Source organism: Cervus canadensis, chromosome 10 (genome assembly GCF_019320065.1).
Source record: "Cervus canadensis isolate Bull #8, Minnesota chromosome 10, ASM1932006v1, whole genome shotgun sequence".
Classification (NCBI taxonomy): Eukaryota; Metazoa; Chordata; class Mammalia; order Artiodactyla; family Cervidae; genus Cervus; species Cervus canadensis.
The window spans coordinates 74,697,131-74,719,036 of record NC_057395.1 but is presented as its reverse complement, the minus strand read 5'-3'; the positions used below and the strand labels follow the sequence as shown (position 1 = coordinate 74,719,036).

The 21,906-nt window shown below is 52.1% G+C and overlaps 1 protein-coding gene and 1 long non-coding RNA gene across 5 annotated transcripts in view; one reads left to right on the top strand and one right to left on the bottom strand.

The window, feature by feature from the left end:
* LOC122448599 overlaps window positions 1-2,586 on the bottom strand; it is a 68,695-nt gene extending 66,109 nt beyond the window's left edge. Inside the window, exon 1 of the long non-coding RNA XR_006271687.1 lies at window positions 2,347-2,586. This is a non-coding gene — a long non-coding RNA (uncharacterized LOC122448599). The remainder of the gene's footprint in view (window positions 1-2,346) is intronic.
* The window catches only part of SULF2 (sulfatase 2), a 127,151-nt gene continuing 106,207 nt past the window's right edge, over window positions 963-21,906 (top strand). For 2 of the 4 annotated variants that reach the window (XM_043480033.1, XM_043480030.1), the window contains exon 1: window positions 1,950-2,096. The gene's annotated coding sequence lies outside the window, so the exon portion shown is untranslated. Of the gene's footprint in view, window positions 1,452-1,479; window positions 1,657-1,949; window positions 2,097-21,906 lie in introns of those variants that run through there. The other 2 variants (XM_043480032.1, XM_043480031.1) reach the window with 2 other exon arrangements.

Genomic DNA, 21,906 nt, shown 5'->3' with positions numbered 1-21,906 from the left:
TCCCAGACATCATGGCAAGAGGCACTCTGCAGCAAAAGTGTCCCTTTCGCAAAGATGAGGCCAAAAGGGTGGGGCGTCCCCACTATTTTTCGTCAGTGATAGTGAAGAGGTAAGCCTCTTGGATCACATTTTGATCCAAGGCAAAAAGAGGGCAGAAGATCAGCAGCTTCAGTGGTCCCAAAAGGTGAGCCCCAGAATCTGATATGGAAAGCAAAGCTCCAGGTTTTTCTGATTTGCTTGGACCGTCAGTGGATCTGGGGGTGGCTAAGGCAGCTTGTGGTGAGAGGAGTCTACAGCCCCAGTCGGGTCAGGATGCTCAATTCGAATTTCAGATAAACAATGAAGAATTTTTTTGTATAGGTACATCCTCATGGACTTTCTGTATGTTTAGTCACTAAATATGTATAGTCACTAAACACCAGGTAGCATGAAAAACTGCAGCAGAGAAAGCAGACACTGTGTCGGAAACTAACAATGGCCTGGGATTTAAAAACATAACTCTGGAGCCAAATGTCTTGGGTTCAAATCCTGAGTCCACTACTTACACCTGTGTGACCTTGGGCCTGTTACTTAACCCTCTGTGACTCGGTCTGCACATCTGCAATATGGGTCTAATAATACTTCCCTTGTAAGAATGCCGCTACTACCGGCAAGTATACTGATCTACAGTTGAGTCTTTTTTTCTCTTAGCAACTCAGCTGTGCTTTCTGCAGCTACTAGTTGCTTCTCTGGCGGCTCTTTGCCCATCCCTGTCATCCCTGTCCTCTTCTGCAAGGCTGGGGACCGGGGAAAGCGCGGTAGACAGCACCACCTTGAGTCGAATTCCTCCGCTTTCGGAGGAAGCCACTTTCTCCTCCTTTCTTTCCTATTCCCGGACCATTTCTGGGCAACTGGCAGCTATTTTCCCGTGAGCTCAAGTTAACGTCTCGAGGAGCTCCGGGGCGCGTGGGCAGTTCACCCTGAGATCTAGCCGCCGGCCCCGGCTGGAGTTAGCATCTCCGAAGACTAACGTGTGTGGTTAGAGGCGAGCGCCGGGCTTTCAGAGAAGGCAGTCGGGTGTTTGCAGACCAGGGCGAGCCCTTGTGAAAGCAGATAAAAGAAAACATTTATTAACGTGTCATTACGAGAGGAGCGCCCGGCCGGGGCTGTCGCAAGCCCCGCGCAACACCTGGCTTCTTCCAGCTCTAAGGGAGGAGAAAAAGAAAGCGGAAAGGAGGCAAGGATTCTTTCTCTTCGTTTCCAGCCAAGTGGACCTGATCGATGGCCCTCCTGACTTTATTGCGATATTTGATTTATTAGGGATGCCCCCCTCGCGCGCGTGTGTGCTAACACACACACCCCCGCGCAAGCACGCCTCGGGCCCGCGTCCCTCCCTCATTTCCACCTCCCGGGCGAAGCCCACAGCTGTTTCAACTCTCCACCGAGGGCGAGCGGGAGCGAGTGTGTGCCGGGTGAGTGTGCGTCTGTGTCCCGGCGAGGGTGCGCGCTCGGCGCCGGGAGCGCGGCCAGCGGGGTCCCGAGGCATCGGGAGGCGGAGTGCCGCTCCGACCCCCGCTCTCCGCCACTGCCCCGTCCGGGGCCGGACTTCGGGGCCAGGGCTGGACTTCGGCGCAGCAGAGCCTGGGCCAGCCGGGCGCCCTGTCCTTCCAGCCGGAGGTAAAGCGCTCGCGCGCGGTGGGGCGCCGGGAGGGCGCCGCGGCGGGGTCCCCGCGGCGGCCGGCCCGCTGCTCCCCGCCCCGCGCAGAGGCTGGGGGTGCAGGCGGGGGGCCGGGCCGAGCGGTGCCCGGGGGCTGGCTCGGGTGGCGCGGCGGGGCCGGACTAGGGCGATGCGAGAGCGGCCCGGGTGGGGCGCGGACCCGGACTTTGGCGAGGGCGGCGCGCCGGGGCGGGGGCCGAGGGGCGGCGGCGGCGGAGCCCGAGGGCGGAGAGGCGGGAGGAGGCGGAGGAGGGGAGGAGGAGAGGCGGCACTCGCCGGAGATGCGGCGGCGGCGGCAGCAGCGGCGGCGCGGAGTCCCCTGCTCCCCGCTGCCCGGCCGGGCTGCGGCAGAGGCGGCGGCGCCCCGAGCCGGGTGAGGCCGCTGGGGCCGTGCGCTCTGGTGAGTGGGGCGCGGGGGCCAGGTGGGCAAGGCGGGGGTTCCCGGCGGCCCTCGCCGGCCCCGGAGCCAGTGCGGCCGCGAGCGCCGCCCAGGTGAGCCCGGGGCCGGTCCCGACCGCCGGGCCCCGGCCCCGGCCCCAACGCGGAGCGCGGAGGTGGGACCCGGCGGGCAACGGGGTGGCGCCGGCGGGCCGCGGGAGGATGACCGGTTTGACCCCGCTGGCGGGCTGGGCGAGCGGGCAAGGACTTACCACCGCGCCCCTGACCCGCCGACACGCCTCGCGGAGCCGTGGAGGCCTCGGGGGCCGCGCTCCTGGACTCGCCGGCCGCAGGGGGATGGCCTCCTTGACCCTTTTGAGTTTAGACCCAGCGGAGCGGCTAGTAGCCAGACCACGTGGGGCTTGTCCGGGCAAGACATGGAAAAGCGGTGGACCGGATCTTCAGAGTGGGAACTTGCAGATACCGAAAGGGCAAATAGGGTTATAAAGACAAACTTCCTCCCAGGCTGGGTCAGAACCAGTTCTCATCTCCTTGTAGACAGAGGCCCCGGGCGCCAGAGGATTTCGGAAGTATGACAGTGAAGCTGCAGCGATTTCTGAGTGTACTTTTTTTTTTTTTTAAACATTCTTTATAGTAGTTCATTCATTCGTTCTACAAGCGTTTGTGAAGCACCTCCTGGTGCCTGGCACCACCGTTATGTTCCAGAGAGAAGCGATGAACAGAAAACCTGGTTTCTGAGCAGTGGAAGCTCTTAGTTCACTTGGAGGGCAGCTGGGGAAAGAGATGCAGTCTAAGGGGGGAAACGGCAAGGAGACACACACAAATCCTGATTTTGCCCAATGACCTCTGTCTGGAACTTCTTGTCTAGAGACTGAAAACCACTGTGCCTGCACACAGTAGGACAAGCCCATTTTGGCAACCCCCTTTCTCCTCCTCCACCTTCCTGAGAGTTCTGAATATTCCCTTCCCCCTCTCCTCTCTGGGCAGCCTTTCCTGCAGCTTGTTTTAATCACTTTTTGAGTTAAAAGTCAATATTTAATTAACCAAGTCATTACATTCAGCTTACGGTTGAATCTGGATATTTGCACATCTGTGCATGTTGGGGCGCCTGCCCGCACACCCCTCCATCTGTCCCCTGATTCTTTCCCACAGGGCTGCCCTCACTGTCTTTGCGGCAGAGAAGGGAGGATGCTCTCAAGCGGGTTCTCTGGGGGCCAGAAAAGCAGGGAGGATGGGCTTTCCCTGGAGGACGCCCCATGCCTCTCCCCGGAGCAGGAAGAGCTGCTCTCTTCTTGTAGTTTAATAGAAAAGGGGATTTCTTGCTGCATCTCCACTCCCCATTACAGAGCCACTGGAGGGTTTTAATTAAATTGCAACCATTCTGTATAGAAAGAGGGTGGGGAGGAGACTAAAGATCACTTACCTGGTGAGAGAGGTTCTCCCAGGTTTGCTTGTCCACGTGTGGAAGGTAGAGCTCATCACAACAGTCTGTCCAGGTGTGTAATTTAGTGTCCTCATTAGCAGCTCGAGGAGAGATGGCGGGCTTGGCTGATGGCTGTTGGATATTTGCATGTGAAGGATCTTCCTTCCTTGGGCCAAGTTTATGGACATAAATGCATGATGTTGGCATGGCTACAGTGGCTGAGAGGCAGTGTGGCTTGGGGCTTTGTGTATATTTATTGGGTTTCTTTAATTTGAGTTTATGGCATTTTCTGAAACCTTAATTACATGTTAAGTTTTCATACTTGAAGGTTGAATGATGAGTTGATTGTAGAAAGCCTCAGCCTGGAGAAGGACCCTGTGGCTGTGTGTGTGTGTGTGTGTGTGTGTGTGCGCGTGCGTGTGTGCACGCATACACACAGGCATGTGTGTGTCCCCTGCCCAACTCTTCCCTTCAATTGCCATCCTGAGGACCTAGCTGATGTGCACTCGCACACCCGCACACTTGAAGATCCTTTGGATTTGGGAATAACATTTCCCTCTTCCTTTCCCCGGATTTGTTTGATTTATCTGTTTGGACCTGCCTCAAGGGGGCAGAGTCTGGTCTCTAGAGTTAGCCAGATGGAGAATCACACCCAACTCCATCCAATCTGTTCTTACACTTCCTCCCCTCATAAAGAGACTGAAAGCCTTGCCCTGCAGAAGACCATCAGCATTTCTGACCAGCTCATGGTTAAGAGAGAGCTGAGTCTAGACTTGAGATGACAGTTAACACTTAAGTAGCTTCTAAATCCTTGTGCATAATAACATTTAATTCACCCAAAACTCCCAGGAGGCAGGTCTTCTGATTGTCATCGCGTTAAAGAGGAGGTAACTAAGTCACTGAGAGAATTGTGACTTTCCAACAGCCAGTCAGTCATCAAGCCAGGAATGGCGAGACCCTGGGGCACCAGGGTCCACTCGGACCCACCGAATCCTCCCCCGTCCTTGACCTTGGCCTCTTTTCCAAGTGTAGAAACACCTCGTGCAGCAGAAGAGAACATAATTAGACAATCAGACTTTGAAAGGCAGAAGCCCTTCAAACCTCCCGTGTTGGGGAGCCTGGGCTGTGCATTTTTAATCTCAGGGTTGGGGGTGCCTTGAGGAAAACACACGACTGCCTGGCCACGTTCCCTCCTCCCTACAAGTACACACAGACACACACACTCTCTCTCTCTCTCTCTCTCTCTCTCTCCCCCTCTCCCTCTCCCTCTCCCTCCCTCTCTCCCTCTCTCCCTCTCTCCCTCTCTCCCTCTCTCCCTCTCTCCTCCTCTCTCCCTCTCTCCCTCCCTCCCCTCCCTCCCTCCCTCCCTCCCCCCCCCCCCCCTCCCCCCCTCCCCCCCCTCTCCCCCTCCCCCCTCCCCCCCCTCCTCCCCTCCCCCTCCCCTCCCCCTCCTCTCTCTCTCTCTCTCTCTCTCTCTCTCTCTCTCTCTCTCTCCCCCCTCTAGTCAGGATGCAGAGGGAACCATCACGCAGGGGCTGGCGTAAAAGAGCCATGAAATCTGAGATGAGGGTTTGTGCCCCCTGAAGGTACAATGGGTCAAACTTCTCCTAGAGGTGCGGCCCTCTTGTGGTTGGTGATGGAGTCGCATGAGCCTGTCCCTAGAGGGGTGGTCCAAGAGAGTCCGGGGCCCTTTGTTTCAGGCCTGGGCCCTGTCAGACCAGTGGATGTGGCAGGCGCGGCCGCCTCTCAGGACTCACCTCCAGGCGAGGGAGGCCTCACCCAGGTTCCATGGGCCTCCTCGTGATGGGCCCTGGTGAGAAATCTGCAGGGCCCCTGATCTGGATTCAAGGCGCTGGCTAATTGGAAGATCATTAAGATCATTATAATTAATTGGCACCCTGATAAATGGCATGATTGCCTAATTGGGGTGGTTGCTAGGGAACGAGGCCTCACTCGGAGCCGTAAGGGGACGTGGTGTGGGGCTGGCCGCAGGTGGGTGTCAGGGTTACCAGCTCAGCCGGTTAATGGGTGGGAAGCCAGAGCCATCGTCCCTCGCATCAGCTGGTGTTCACTGGGCAACTGCTTGTGTAAATCACAAGTGGATTATCAGTTAGGGGATATTTTCCTAGAAGGACTGGAAAGTAACCAGGATCTTTTTTCTTGTAAGCAACAGAAAGCTGGGCGGGGGTGGGGGGCGAGGCGGGGAGGGATCACAAATCAGTGTTGGGAGAGAAGGGGACTTACTGGCTTTCATGACCGAAAATTGCTAAGGGAACAGCTTCAGGCTCAGCTGAGTCACCGCTCAAGTTCTGGCCTGAGAATCTGTTCCTCTCCATCTCTGTGCTCCCTTCCGCGGGGCTGGTTTTTCCCTCCAGCTCCGAGGGGCAGGCAGGCTCTGGCACCATGGTCCGGAGAGCCAGCATGCCCGGCTACCAGCCCGGCTGTATGATCCACGGCACGTTACTTAGCCCTTCTCTGCCTTCGTGTTTTCATCCAGCCAATGACGATGATCATAGCACCCCTCTCCTGGCTGGTAGGAAAGGATAAAATGAGATCATCGGTGTCAAGTGCTTAGCCGGACATCTGACACAGGCAAGCCCTGGGGAAACACTGACTGTTCTCGTGACTAAGGTGTTGAGTTCAAGAGCTGTCCCCCTCATCCTCTCTGCTTTGAGCCCACCAGAAAAGAACAAGGTAATGCCCACCCAAGCCCCAGGCATCTATCTGATTGGACTGTTTGATGTCACATGCTCTCTTCAAGCTGATCAGTGGTCACAGAAATGAGCTGCTGACCATGGGCTTCAGGCCAGGCTCCCAGGCCCCACCCAGAAGTCAGGGGTTGGGGTAAACCAACTGAAACTCCAAAGCCCCAGGGGACATCGGGGAAAGGGAGGCTGGTTGCTGGTAAGGTGACAGCCAGTGCCTGTGATGGGGATGGGAGCGGACAGGAATGTGAGAGATCATGGCTGGATGGACCTGCTTCCAGTTCGGTTGAAGTGGGGACCACGGAAACAGCTGCTGGGTAGGCAGCCTCCCCTGCCCCTCACTGGGGTCAACAGCTATTAGAAGCCGAACTTTTCTCCCTCGGTGTCTGACGTGGGCCACCTGGCTTCAATTCTGTGCTTTCTGGTGGCCAGGGGCAGCGTTTGCCCAACCTTCCACCACGAAAGTCACCTGGAGGCTTTTGTTAAAAAAAAAAAAAAACAAACCAAAATTCTAGATCCTGCTGAATCAAACTCTCAGGGAAGGCTCTGGCTGTCGGAAGGGAACCAGAGAGGGGTGGGGGGGGGGGGGGGGGTGTGTGTGTGTGTGTGTTGTGTGTGTGTTGTGTGTGTGTGTGTGTGTGGGTGTGTGTGTGTGTGTGTGTGTGTGTGTGTGTGTGTGTGTGTGTGTGTGTTCCGTGTGTGTGTTCCGTGTGTGTGTGTGTGTGTGTTCCGTGTGTGTGTGTGTGTTCCGTGTGTGTGTGTGTTCCATGTCGGCAGAGAGGTGGAAGGAGGGCCCTCGCGTGTGTTTACCTTGTCCTCCTGTCTGTTGCAGGGGCTGACAGAAGGCAGAGGAAATGCCCTAAGTGAGGTCGGGCATATAAAGGTGTTCTATGTAGGTTAAGAGGGCATTCCTCTTATTTGTCAGTGCACATGTGTTTACTGAGAAGCTACAGGGCGCCAGGCTCTGTGTTAGGCATTAGGATGGGCAAGAGAGAGCCCTGCTGTTGTGGGATTTGCATTCCAGAGGGTGAGAAGATAATACAGAAGCAAGCAAGTCCGAGACGTTTTCAGAAGGTGACGGCCTCTCTGGTGGAAACAAGGTGAAAGTGAAAGTGTTAGTTTCTCGTGGGGCTCTCTGCAACACCGTGAACCATAGCCTGCCAGGCTCCTCGGTCCATGGGTTCTCCAGGCAAGGACACTGGAGCGGGTTGCCATGCCTTCCTCCAGGAACAAGATAGTAATATGACAAGAATGATGGGGTCGGGGAGCACAGCTTTTGGGAGGTGGTCAGGGAGGCCTCTGAGGATGTGACTTCTCAGCTGTGACCTACATTTTTTGAGATGAGTCAACAACCGAAGGACGATCTGGGGGAAGAGCATCCTGGGTAGAAGGAACAGCCAATGCAAAGGCCTGGAGATGGAGAGGGGTGGCCTATTTGAGACACCGGTTTAAAACACGAGGTGAAGTTCAGTGGTGTGAAGGGCAGTGAGTAAGAAGCAGGGGAGTGGGGAAATGAGGTCAGTGGTGAGAAACGAGGGCCAGGGCGAGAAATTCATTTTTTATTCAAATGAAATGGAAAACCATTGGAGAGTTTTAAGTCTGGGAGTGACAAGATCAGTATTTTAGAAAGATCTCAGTGGCTACCATGAGAAGGATGCTTTGTAAGAGGAAGCTGGGATATGAGTTTGGGAGCTGATATTGGCCAGGATTTTGGTGGTAGCAGAGGAGATGGAGTGAAAGGGGTGAATTGGAGATGTATCATGTAGGTGGAACCAGTGGAACCTTCTGATGGATTGGATGCTCAAAGTGAGGGAAGCACTGTAATTTCCAACCAAGGATAGCTTTGCCCCCCAGGGGACATTTAGCAATGTCTGAACATGTTTTGGGGGGGCTTCCCAGGTGGCGTTAGTGGTAGAGAACCCTGCTTGTCAATGCAAGAGACTGAAGAGACACGGGTTTAATCCCCAGATCAGGAAGATCCTCTGGAGGAGGGCATGGCAACCCACTCCAGTATTCTTGCTTGGAGAATCCTCATGGACAGAGGAGCCTGCTTTGGGCTACAATCCATCGGGTCGCAAGGAGTCAGACACGACTAAAGCAACTTAGCACAAAAACATGGAGATGTTTTTGATTGTCACAACTAGGGAGGGGATGCTACTGGTAACCAGTGGGTGGAGGCCAGGGATGCTGTTAAACACCCTTCAATGTGCAAGACACCCCCAACCCGGACAACGAAGAATGAGGCACCCACAATATCTCTAGGGCCAAGGAGTCAAAGATAACTGGGCAGCTTGGTGTAGGGTGATTGGTGCAGAGAAGATGAGCAGAGAAGGTTTGGAGGAGGGAGGATGATCCAGAATTTAATTGTGGAGGTGTTGGGTGTGAGATAACATTCGTCCTGGGTGGCCAGAAGCTCACTGGGTGCTTGATACACAAGTTTGGAGCTGTATGGGGCTGGCAACTGAAATTAGAGAGTCATCAGTGCATCCATGTTATTTTAAGCCTTGGGACTGGACATGATCAGTTAGGGAAAATGTGTTTTGTTCACTTGTGGGGTTTCCGCCCTCTTCCCTCCCCACTGCAATGCCTGTCATGCATCTATTTGATGAATATTTTTAGCACGTCCCACACTCTCACCTCTTTATGACAGTCCTGAGAAACTCCCAAAGGCTCAGGCTGAAACCACTGCCCCCACCCCTATCCATCTCCTCATTGCTCTGTGATTAGCAGACAGAGCTAAACAGTCATCACTCTGCAGCAGATGCCCTTGGGAAATTGCTTAAGTTCATAAGGATCCTGGCCCTTAAACAGGCAGCACAATGCCTCCTTGGTAGAACAGCTGTTAGCCTGGTCTCCAGAGCGTCTCCTCCAGCCCAGACCCAGACTTCATGGAATTCTCTCTAACCAGCAGCCGCCACTGTTTTGAATTTTCCACGGTCTCTTAATATGATTCCAAAACATACGTTGCCCAGTGGTCCTGGCTTCTGATGTGTAGCTTCACCTTGCAAAAGGCCTGGATCCACTGCTTTGCACACCTGGGCCTTGCTTGAAACTTGGATGAGTTCTATCCCAAACTCTAGAGTCGTTATGAAGCAGGGCTTGTGTGTGAGCTGATGGGGCGGGCCATCCCCAGGGACTGTGAGCGGTACCCAAGATGTGTTTGGCCAGGTGGAAGCCAGATGTGTTAGGGGAAGAATGCTGTCAATTGCCTTTCTTATTGAGTCAAGACCAGGGCCCCAGTGGGTGACTTGACCCACCTTGGCAGCCAGAAAAGGGGAGTGTTTTCTTAAAAAACATAAGTCCAGGAGATGTTCATGCTCTGGTGAAAATTAGATCATCCAAAAGCAGCATTTCTGGCATGTTCTAGACACAGGCAGTATCCACAGACTTCTGATTGCAGGCCACTTACCTCAATATTTCAGAGAACAGGAAAGCCTACTAGAGTCTTAGTGGTTTGGAGTCCTAATCATCTGAGTGTGAATCAAGATGTATTCACTACAAGTAACAGAATTCCTGGCTGAGGGTGTCTTATACAATAGAAAACACTTAAATCTCACATAACAGGAGTCCAAAGCAGGGGAGCCCAGAGGCCAATTTGTTGGTAAAATAGTGTCATCAAGAACCCAGGACGGGCCTGGTGCGCTGGGAAGACCCAGAGGGATCGGGTAGAGAGGGAGGTGGGAGGGGGGATTGGGATGGGGAATACATGTAAATCCACGGCTGATTCATGTCAATGTATGACAAAAACCACTACAATATTGTGAAGTAATTAGCCTTCAACTAATAAAAAAAAAAAAAAAACCAGAATATTCCTAGCCTGTTTGTCTGTCCTCAGCATGTCTTTGGTCTTTGTTGCTTCATGATCTTAGATGGCTGCCACAACTCTGGACATCACATCTGCATCAGTTTAGTTGCTCAGTCATGTCAGACTCTTTACAACCCCATGGACTGCAGCACGCCAGGCCTCCCTGTCCATCACCAACTCCCGGAGCTTGCTCATACTCATGTTCATCGAGTCAGTGATGCCATCCAAGCATCTCATCCTCTGTTGTCCCCTTCTCCTGCCCTCAATCTTTCCCAGCATCAGGGTCTTTTCCAATGAGTCACTTCTTCACATCAGGTGGCCAAAGTATTGGAGTTTCAGCTTCAGCATTAGTCCTTCCAATGAATACCCAGGACTGATCTCCTTTAGGATGGACTGGTTGGATCTCCTTGCAGTCCAAGGGACTCTCAAGAGCCTTCTCCAACACCACAGTTCAAAAGCATCAATTCTTCAGCACTCAGCTTTCTTTATGGTCCAACTCTCATATCCATACATGACTACTGGAAAAACCATAGCTTTGACTAGATGGACCTTTGTTGGCAAAGTAATGTCTCTGCTTTTTAATATGCTGTCTAGGTTGGTCATAACTTTTCTTCCAAGGAGCAAGTGTTTTTTGATTTCATGGCTGCAGTCACCATCTGCAGTGATTTTGGAGCCCCAAAAAATAAAGTCTCTCACTGTTTCCGTTGTTTCCCCTATCTATTTGCCATGAAGTGATGGGACTGGATGCCATGATCTTAGTTTTGTGAATGTTTAGTTTTAAGGCAACTTTTTCACTCTCCTCTTTCATCAAGAGGCTCTTTACTTCTTCTTTGCTTTCTGCCAAAAAGGTGGTGTCATCTGCATATCTGAGGTTATTGATATTCCTCCCAGCAATCTTGATTCCAGCTTGTGCTTCATCCAGCCCAGCGTTTCTCATTTTCTCATGATGTACTCTGCATATAAGTTAAATAAGCAGGGTGACAATATGCAGCCTTGATGGACTCCTTTCCCGATTTGCAACCAGTCTGTTGTTCCATGTCCAGTTCTAACTGTTGCTTCCTGACCTGCATACAGATTTCTCAGGAGGCAGGTCAGGTGGTCTGGTATTCCCATCTCTTTAAGAATTTTCCATAATTTGCTGTGATTAGATGTTTTTTTGGAACTCTCTTGCTTTTTTAATGATCCAGTGGATGCTGGCAATTTGATCTCTGGTTCCTCTGCCTTTTCTAAAGCCAGCTTGAACATCTGGAAGTTCATGATTCATGTACTGTTGAAGCCTGGCTTGGAGAATTTTGAGCATTATTTTGGTAGTGTGTGAGATGAGTGAAATTGTGCGGTAGTTTGAGCATTCTTTGCATTGCGTTTCTTTAGGATTGGAATGAAAACTGACCTTTTTGAGTCCTGTGGCTGCTGCTGAGTTTTCCACATTTGCTCACATATTGAGTACAGCCCTTTCACAGCATCATCTTTTAGGATTTGAAATAGCTCAGCTGGAATTCCATCACCTCCACTAGCTTTGTTCGTAGTGATGCTTCCTAAAGCTCATTTGACTTTGCATTCCAGGATGTCTGGCTCTAATCCAGTGATCACACCATCGTGATTATCTGGGTCGTGAAGATCTTTTTTGCATAGTTTCTCTGTGTATTCTTGCCACCTCTTCTTATCATCTTCTGCTTCTGTTAGGGCCATACCATTTCTTTCCTTTATTGTGCCCATCTTTGCATGAAATGTTCCCTTGGTACCTCTAATTTGCTTGAAGAGATCTCTAGTCTTTCCAATTCTGCTGTTTTCCTCTATTTCTTTGCATTGATCACATCCCCATACAAAATGGGAATAGAGAGCAGGACTCCTTGCTATCTCTTTTACTTAGCAAAATTCTTCCAAGGATACCCCCATACCAGCAGACTTAGCTTTATGCTTCACTGGCCCAGGGTTGGGTTTACCTCACCTCTAAGCCAAACACTGACCAAGGGAAATAGGTTTTTTATGTTTGACTTAGCTCAGTGGTTCGCTAAATTAGCAGGCCAAACACCCTCTTCTTATAGCAGATGTATTTTGCCCAGTTTCCCTGAAGTAAATTCATAGATTATATAACCTATCTGCACATATATTTTAATAATCAATAAAGTATCCTGACAGTAATTTAAAGAAAAACTAAAAAGGAAATTGATTTATAATTAAGCTATATATTGAGCCTATGAACACTTAGCACAAGTACCTTAGAGGGTGTAATGAAGCAGGTGTTCACACTGGGGTAGAATCATGTAGATCTGACAGCTCCAAATGCAGTGAGATACATACAGATGTTTGGCTTTGACAGCTCGAAGACCACCGATGCTATAGCCATACGCAATATGCTTTTTCAAAATAGAGAACAACCTACCAAAATTTCCGAGTGAAGCAAACTACCGTCTTCCCTCAAGTTCCCTAGTGATCATATTCCCGGAAGACATGGTTTAGGATAGAACCGCACAAAAACATCTTTGGTGTTTATATGTGAAATGGAGTTCATGTCTAAGGTCAGGCAGTGTAAAAAGCTATTTCACCTCCGTGGATGTCTGGCGGGATGTTAGAAAGTCGTGCTGGAAATGGGGTGATTCTTCACTGTGTGGAGCATTGTGAATTATCCACCTTCCCTGCACCCCCGCTAGACCCCAGAAGCACCCCCCAGTCACATGACAACCGAAAACTCATGAATTCCTGAGAAACACCTCTTGGTGGGACGATTTCACCCCCCTGAGTCTACTGGCTTAGACTAATGCTGGTTGTTGCCAGAGGGCAGCAAGTTCCACCCCCTGAAAAAATTGGATCCTATGGACCAAAGAACGGCCAGAGGGAAGGCTCATGCAGTTTCTGCCTCAGAGTTGTCCCCAGGCTCCTTTCTGCCCCTCACCCTCCTATTGACATATTCCTGAAATGTCCCGGTCGGTCTAGCCAGTGAGATAAACCCACGTGGTTGGCACGGATTGGCCTCTGCTGTGAATGGGGTGATGAGTTCTTGGGCTCATCTGGGTATTGGTGGTTTCCACCTGGGCAGGAGATGAAGCTGGTACAGGCGATTGCACAGAAGAACTCGCTGAGAATCCATGTGTCATAGTGGGTAAGGGCATGGACTCCGGAACCAGACTTCCTGGTTCAAATCCCAGCTGGGCCACGCCGAAGCTGGGTGGAGCTGGCCAAGTCACTTAACCTCTGTGAGCCTCAGATACCTCTTCTGTAAAACGCAGGTAATCCCAGTAGCATCCTCCTAGAGTTACTGTGAAATACCAGAACAGTGTGTGGGTGCATGGGACATTGCCTCAAAAGGCAGATATTATTATTGCTTATATTTGTAGATACTTTTTAGCTTTTTTGAGTTGAGATATAATTGACATGTAACACTGTATTCATTTTAGATATATACACATAACGATTTGATATATGTACACATTGCAAAATGATTACCCCAGTAAGTTTTAACATCCATCCCACACATACTTAGTTTTGTTTTTTTTCTCTATGATAAGAGCTTTTCAGATCTACTGTTAGCAACTTTCAAACATACAATACAGTTTGTTAATTATAGTCACCACACTGTAACTCACATCCACGAGACTTACTTATTTTATATCTGGAAGTCTGTGCCTTTGACCCCCTTCACCCATTTCACTTATCCTTCACCCGTCAGTTTTGCAATCACCAACATGCTGTCTATCTGTGAGTTCAGTTATGGCTTTGGTTTTTTAGATTTCACTTATAAGTGAGATCATGCAGTATTTGTCTTTCTCTGACTTATTTCACTTAGTATAATGCCCTTAAGGTCCATCTGTGTTGTCACAAATGGCAGAAGTTCTTAATTTTTATGGCCGAATAATCCACTGTAGACGTATACCACATTTTCTTTGTCCACTCATCCATCAATGGACTCTTTGATTGTTTCCATATCTTGGCTGTTGTTAAGTAATGCTTCAGTGAACATGGGGTGTACAGATAGGTTTTTGAGGGATTTCATTTCCTTAGGATTAACACCCAGAAGTGGAATTGCTGGGTCACGTGGCAGTTCTAGTTTTAATTTTCTGAGGAACCCCTATACTGTTTTCCATCATCGCTGCATCAGTTCTTTTCAGCTTTGAAGTGCTTTTACACCTAGCATCCTGTGTGGTCTTTTCAGCCATTCTGCTTATGAGAAAGGCCACTGGTCTCCCTCCTCCTGCTGAGAAACGTCCAGCTTAGAGAGACGGCAGCAGGCTGAAGGCATGACTGGGCTCAGGGCTTGATTCTGTGACTTCTGAGCTGATGAGCTATATCATGTTCGCCCCCTGCCCTGACCTGCCCATCTCCTCTTTTGGGCCTCGGCGAGGCCCTCTTAGGAAAGGAGCTGATCTGTAGGGGACAGACCTCGAGGACAGGGCCCTGCGTGTGTCCTCGGAGCCCAGGGTGGGGCTCGTCACCATGTGGACAGGGAGATGCCTGTGAGTAAGCAGGGGTTCCTAACCGAATCTCCGGGGGGGCTCTTAAGTTCCAGTGCCCACACCGTACCCAGACCAACAAACTCAGCACCCCTGGGGGTGGGCCCCCGGCATCAGGCTATCTTACAGCTTCCAGATGATTCCAACGTACAGCTGAAGTTGGAGGGCTCCTGAAGCAGGAGAGTAGGTGCCTGATGGGGTGCATTTCTGCAAAGTCACAAAAGGGCTTGTGGGGGCTGGCAGCTCCTTGAAACAACCCTCCCTCCAGGGGCCTGCTGCACCCACAGTAAAATCTCCTTGGCCCTGCACCACCTGGCCTCCACTTCCGTCTCACTGCACACCCCTCTAAGCGCGTGACCCGCAGACACACTGGCCTCCTCTGCCTTCGGATGCCTCTGTTGAAAGTGCTGAAGTGAGAGCTGGAGAGAAAGAGACATGTGGGTTTCAGGTTTTCCTCACCCCGGGCCCACGTCACTCGGTTCCATTACTTGCCTGGCCCACATGGGCCTTGGCGTTTGCCTTTTGTTGCTACACTATGCTCACACCAAAGGGCCACCCTTCTAGGGGCAATATGTTGCAATTTCATTTATTTTAATGATAATAAAATCTAGTATCTACGGGGTACTTGTTGCCAAGCGTTTAATCATCGGGAAAGTGTTCGTTGCTCAATCATGTCTGACTCTCTTGCGACCCCATGGACTGTAGCCCACCAGACTCCTCTGTCCATGGGATTCTCCAGGCAAGAATACTGGAGTGGTTTATCATTTCCTTCTCCAAGGGATCTTCCTGACCCAGGGATTGAACCTGGGTCTCCTGCATTGCAGGCAGATTCTTTACCATCTAAGCCACCAGGGATGCCCTTTAATCATCATGACAATCCTTTTAACCAGGGCCTGTTATCTCCATTTCGAAGTTGAGGAAACTGAGGCAGAGGATGTGATGCCCTCACAGGAAAAGGGGGCTCAACTTGTTCATCTCTGTAGCAGCCTACCAGCTGTTTGAAACTGATTGAAAGAATGAATGAATGATGTTCTCCGCTAAGTGTTCTTCTGAGTAAAGCCACTGGCCCCAGGAGACAAAAGTCCCGACTCACCATAGGAAACCTTCCAGGCACAGGAACAGGCTCTCGTCAGTGTCCTTCCAGGCTCTCCAGCTGTGTGTCTGCTGTGTGACAGATCACTCCCGGCTCAGTGGCTTAAAGCAACGATTATTTCTAACAAGATTATGGGTTGCCAGGTGGTTCTCGATTTGAGTGATGCCAGCTGGAAGGTCCCAAATGGCTCCATCCGAATGGCTGTCAGCGACTGTTGGTCCAGAAACGGGTGCTCACGTGCGGCCGTCAGCTGAAGGGCTCCATCCTCCTCCACGTGGTCTTTCCCCTTGGCTGCTTGTACCTCCTCACGGTGTAGTGTCTCAGGATAGCCTGACTTCTAAGACCGCACATATAAAAGCTGCCAGGCCTTCTTAAGGCTTCCGCTTCGCAAGTTCTGGGGGCCTGGGGGCTGGAGTGGCCATCAGCCTCCTGGAGGAAGGGTTCCAATGAGATAAATGCCCCCCTGCTTTTTCTGTTCTTAACATTCCATTTGAGGGTCAGGGGCCCAGTAAGAGAGTCTGGCCAGCTTTGGTCATGTGATCACCCTTGGGTGACATGGCAGGAGACAGTGGGGCATCTTAGCAGGAGAGAGAGAGAATCCTCGAAAGGAAATTGGGGTGCTGTTGTCAAGGGAAGGGGACCAGATGCTGGCCAGAAAGGAGGACTTAGAAACCTCTGCACAGCCCCTGAATAAGGGGCTCTGCCCCAGGATGAGCAGCTGGCGTTGTAGAATGATTGGATGGAGGATGGATGGATGAATATTTTTCGGGTCTGCTATAAGTGTATGCCCAAGTCTGTATGACGCTGTTCCAGGCAGGGGCGCCATATTTCAGGCACTGCTAGGGGTTTGGGAGCCCCACCTTCATTATACGGGCCAAAACTAGCTCCCAGAATCCCGGCCATGCTCAGCATCTTCACCCCAAAGATGGGGCCGATTGAAGCTGGCCCTTGGAAAGGAGAGGGTGCGTGGTGGTAAGGGACCAGCCAGCCCAGTGGGTGGGCTCTTGCCTCCCCACCGTGGACACCAGGAGCCCGGGCCCCACTCCCTTTCTTCCAGCCATTGTGCACCCGGACAGCCAGGACACCTGCTGACACCCAGTGAGTCCCCCGGAGACCGACCCCAGCTCCACGAACACCTCTGACCCCGGCGCTCCTCCCCTGTGGCGGTCTATTTCCAGCTGCTGCTAATTAGACAGCACAGCACGCCAGGGTTGGAAACAGATCTGTCATTCGACATTCTCCCTGACTTCCATCTCTAAATTTAGCGGGTTATTTGGTAAAAGTTGCTTTAGACGCCCTCCCCCGCCTGTGAGTACAAGCTTCTCAAATGATTGTAAGCTTCAGGCTGTTTCCAAGGTGAGCTAATGAGACACGCATCTGCTAATAGCAGGGTGTGATGAGTGAGCAGGGTACACGCGGCTGTGGATTGGGTGAAAGGGGAGAAATAACTGCATTATAAATACCGGGCAGTCAAAATAGGCTTTCACCCCTTTTATGTGTATGCAAGAGACTGCAATCTCTGAAAACCTAAATACAGGGTCTGTGGGGGTAAACAGTGCTGAGAACCGGTGGGGTTAACACATGGGAGGGGGTGGGACTGGAATCACCAGCCCTGGCCACGGCTGTCTACACCGAGAACCAGCCCACAATTAGGCGTGAATAATGACTCTGTTGAGGTCTGACTTTATTGCTTTTGGCCAAAGGCCTTTTGCAGAAATAACTCTGTAGCTCGCTGCCAGGGAAGCTTTTGTCCACAGCCAAGACAAAAGAACAAAGAACAGAGGTGGGAAGAACTGTATCTGATTCCTGTTTCCCCTAAACACCCAGGAAGGGTAGCAGGTGTGGCCTACCGGGAAAGCGTGGGCCGAGGGCAGGTGACGTGCAACCTTACCTATGCCAGGCGACCACTCCTGCTCCCCGCTCCTGCCATTCTGGTCTTTACTCTGATCTGCACATGGACCCTGCTCGTTCCTACCACAGGCCCTTTGCTTGCGCTTTTCCCTTGCTTAGAAAGCATTGTGCCCACGACTGACTTCTGCACCCCACTTCTGGTGTCAACCCAGACACCACCTCCTAGAGGCCTCCCCTGATTTACCCTATCTTGTCATCCTGACAGCTCCTGACAAGGCTCTTCAGATCATCTGGAATTCATCTTCATTTGTTAAATATCTGTCTCCCCCACCAGAAGGTCAGCTCCTTCAAGACAGAGGCCTGGCCTGCCTCAGGTTCACTGCTGTCTCCCAGCATTCCACACAGCACTGGCACAGAGTAGGTGCTCAGAAAAGACCACACAGCTGCGAAGGGTAGCAAATGGGCCCCCAGGCAAGCTCCAGGGGAGCTTTGTTTGGCCTGCTCAGAGTTTAAAATGTAGTGACTGTTTTGATTTTGCAAACGGCACCTCCAGCAGGGCACTCCCCACCCCTCCCTGTGACCCTAAACCCTTGTCACTCACTCACGACTCTAGCCTGGGCCCTGCAGGCATTTGAGTTTGTGTCCTCACTTTAGACAAAGGCCGTGGCACACAGGTGTGTCTCCATGGGTGACCATTACCACATCAGACTTCCTGTGAGCCAGCCCACCCGCCTCCAGCCCACCCAGTCCCACCGAGTGGACTGAGTCTTGCTTCCTGGTGGGCGGGACCCAGGGGTCCTCCTCCTGGCAGTCCCTGCCCCGGCGTTAATGACGTTGAACTTCCTCGCGCTCTCTTTTGAGCCTCTGAGTCTTCAACGAGGCCTGCTCCCCTTGCAAGAAAATGTCTGGTGTCCTTGGCAAGCAGCAATTCAGCCGTAATGTCACTGGATTTGTTTCTCTGTGCTGCTGTCTGTTTATGGCCGGGGTTCTCACCTGGGGGGCGACTTTGCCCCCCTCCCCCAGGGGACATTAGGCAATATCTGGAGGCGTTTTTTACCGTCACCATTGGGGGTGGGTGCCTCTTGCGTCTAACAGGTGGCGGCCAGGGACGCTGCTCAGCGCCCTGCGATGTGCAGCCGGTGCTGAGGACAACGCAGCCCCAGTGGCCGCAGTGCCCAAGTCGAAAGACCCGGCTTTAGGGCAGGCGGAGCTCATTCCCCGTGGAGGGAGGAAACTGCCCCCGTAACTGCATTTACTGAAATAAGAAAGGGGGTGAACGGAAAACCACCTGGCACAAACACCAGTGCAGGTGATAAGCAGAACTTCCGAGACCCTGACATATGGGGTGCTGGGGTCAAGGTCAATCAGGTCGCCCTTTGGGGAGCTGAGCAGACCATTAGCTCCACACCAGAAGCCCCTGCCCATCTTGCCAGAACATTCCTGGCAGCTGCCTATCAAACCCTAGCAGTCGATTCTGGGAGAAGCAACATGCCCTCGGGCCGAGTTCTGGAAGGTGAGGGGCTGTGTGCGGCTCCCCTGCCCAGCCGGCTGTCTTAACCTCCCAAAGCCCGCCCAGCAGCCCCCAGCTGAAGTCTCCCACTGCGACAAGCCAGCAGCCCACCCATGCGACCAGGGCTGACAGCCTCATGGCCTGGGCGGCCTCCCAGTGGACAGTGACCCTGAACAGAGGGTCACAGCCCACGTCAGCAGGAGGAAAGGACCCGGGGAAGTGAGGGCCAGTTCCCCAAAATCAGATCACCCACTTCTGTTTGGGTTCCTGCGATGAGGAGGTGGCTTCCTTTCTACTTACAAAGAAGGGACTTTTTAAAAAGCAGGAATAAGTCAATGTTTTCAATGCAGATCTAACTGGGGCACCTCTGTTCTCTGAAGTGGCACAGGAGGAGAGGCTGTTACCGCACGCTCACGCCTAGGGCAAGCTTGCTTTCTGCCTCTGCTGCTCCCTTCAGAATCAGCTGAGCACAGGCCCCATTGATCTAACCCCTTTGGGTCATTCACAAAAGAGGAGAGGGGTTGGGGAGCCTTCCGGTCACCCCAGGACTTCCTGAGGCTCGGGGATCTTTGATATGGGCGTGGGCACAAATTCCAAAGCTTGGCAGGTGCAGACAGATGGAGTCTGACTCAGATGCCGTTTCATTTCCTAGAAGGGTGACGTGTGCAGGGGAGAGGCTGCCACCCCCTGGTGTACCCAGGCCTTCATAACTTGGCAGGGCCTCCTGTGTTTTCTTGGAGAAGGAAATAGCAACCCACTCCAGTATTCTTGCCTAGAGAATCCTGTGGACGGAGGAGCCTGGAGGGCTGCTGTCCATAGGGTCGCACAGAGTCAGACACGACTGAAGCGACTTTTCATGCGTGCATGCATTGGAGAAGGATATGACAACCCACTCCAGTGTTCTTGCCTGGAGAATCCCAGGGACAGAGGAGCCTGGTGAGCTGCCGTCTATGGGGTTGCAGAGAGTTGGACATGACTGACGCGACTTAGCAGCAGCAGCCTGTGTTTTCTCGGGCCCACAAGGTAACCGCCACAGGTGCACCTCCAGTGCGGTCTTCTCCTTCCTCTCTCTGGAGGCGGGGCATGCCCCGTGTCCCCTCCATGGATCTGGCCAGGCTCGCGTGTCACTGATGACCAGTAGAATGGTGGGAGTAAGGCTGGGGACAGCAGAAAAGATGAGGTTCGATCAGAAGAGATGAGGTTGGGACTTCCCTGGTGGACCAGTGGTTAAGACTCCAAGATCCAAATGCAGGGGACCTGGGTTCAATCCCTGGTTGGGGTACTAGATTCCAAATGCTGCAGTTAAGACCCAGTACAGCCAAATAAATTTTAAAGAGAAGTGCCACCTGGGCTGGTGGGATGCTCACTTTTGGAGCCCTAAGCTGCTGCAGAAGAAATCAGTCACCAGCCTGGGGCTGCCATGCCGTGAGGAAGCCCAAGCCACATGGAGAAGCCCCCTCACCCGCTACCCAAGGCTCCAGCCCACTGCCATCAAACTGAGGATTCAAGTCCCCAGCTTTTGAGTCTTTTCAGCTGTGGCCTCAGGCGCAATAAAGCAGGGACCAGCCCTTTCTGCTGTGTCCCGCTGGAATTCCTGAACCCAAGTCCCTGAGCATAAAAAAAAAAAATTTCCACTGCTATGTTTGGAGGTGAAGTGTTACATAGGAATGGCAACCCACTCCCATACTCTTGCCTGGAAAATTCCATGGACAGACGAGCCTCATAGGCTACAGTCCATGGGGTCACAGAGTCGGACCCGACTGAGCGACTTCACTGTCACTTTGTGGACAGAGGTGGTCACTGGACCCCCTGGCATGCGCCGGTCTTCCCTCTGTTCAGCCAGTCCTTCACTCATTCATTCACAGTACTTGGAATCTCACTTCTCACCCTTTTGCTGCTCCCACCCCGGTCCAGACCCGGTCCACAGCCATTGTCTCACTGGCCTTGGTGTGTCTACCCTTGCTCCCTGTAGCCTGCTCTCCGCACACAGCCAGAAGGACCCTGGTAAAACCTATATCCAAGTGCAGCACCCCTGGGCTAGACTGTTCCAAGTCCCCTCACTCAGCTCCACCCCAACCATACTTGCCCCCATCATGTTCCTCAAACACCCCGGCCACATTCCTACCTCAGGACACTTGCATTTGTCTCTACGCCTGGAACACTGTTCTCCTGAATATCCACAAGGCACTTTCCTTCACCTCTTGGAGGACTCTGCCCATGTGTCATCTCTCAGAGAGGCCTTGCTACCCTCCTATTTAAAGGTCCCCACACCAGCATGTTCCACTCCCTCCCCTTAGGACTCATCACCTCATGTGCTTGTCTTTTATTTTGGTGTCTGCTCCACATCAGAGTACTCATTTCTGGGTCCTTAGCACACAGAACAGGGCCTGATGCATAGTTATTGTTGTTCAGTCACTCAGTCTTGTCCAACTCTTTGTGACCCCATGGACTGCAGCACGCCAGGCCTCCCTATCCATTGCCAACTCCCAGAGTTTGCCCAAGTTCAAGTTCATTGAATCGGTGATGCCACCCAACCATCTCATCCTCTGTCACCCCTTCTCCTCCTGTCTTTAGTCTTTCCCAGCATCAGGGTCTTTTCCAATGAGTTGGCTCTTCGCATCAGGTGGCCAAAGTATTGGAGCTTCAGCATCAGTCCTTCCAATGAATATTCAGACTGATTTCCTTTAGGATGGACTAGTTGGATCTCCTTGCTGTCCAAGGGACTCTCAAGAGACTTCTCCAGCACCACAATTTGAAAGCAACAATTCTTCAGCTCTCAGCTTAATTTATGGTGCAGAGTAGGTTCTCAGTAAATATTTGTTAACCTAAAGAACTAGCGCCCAGGGGGCTGAGCCAGGGGCTGAGGCTATGGAGTAAGAAAGAGACAGCCCCCACCCATGCAGAGCTTCCGGTGGGGAAAACAACTCCCTGCAAGATACACACTCCAGCAGAAGAGTGCATCGAGCAATCAGACGT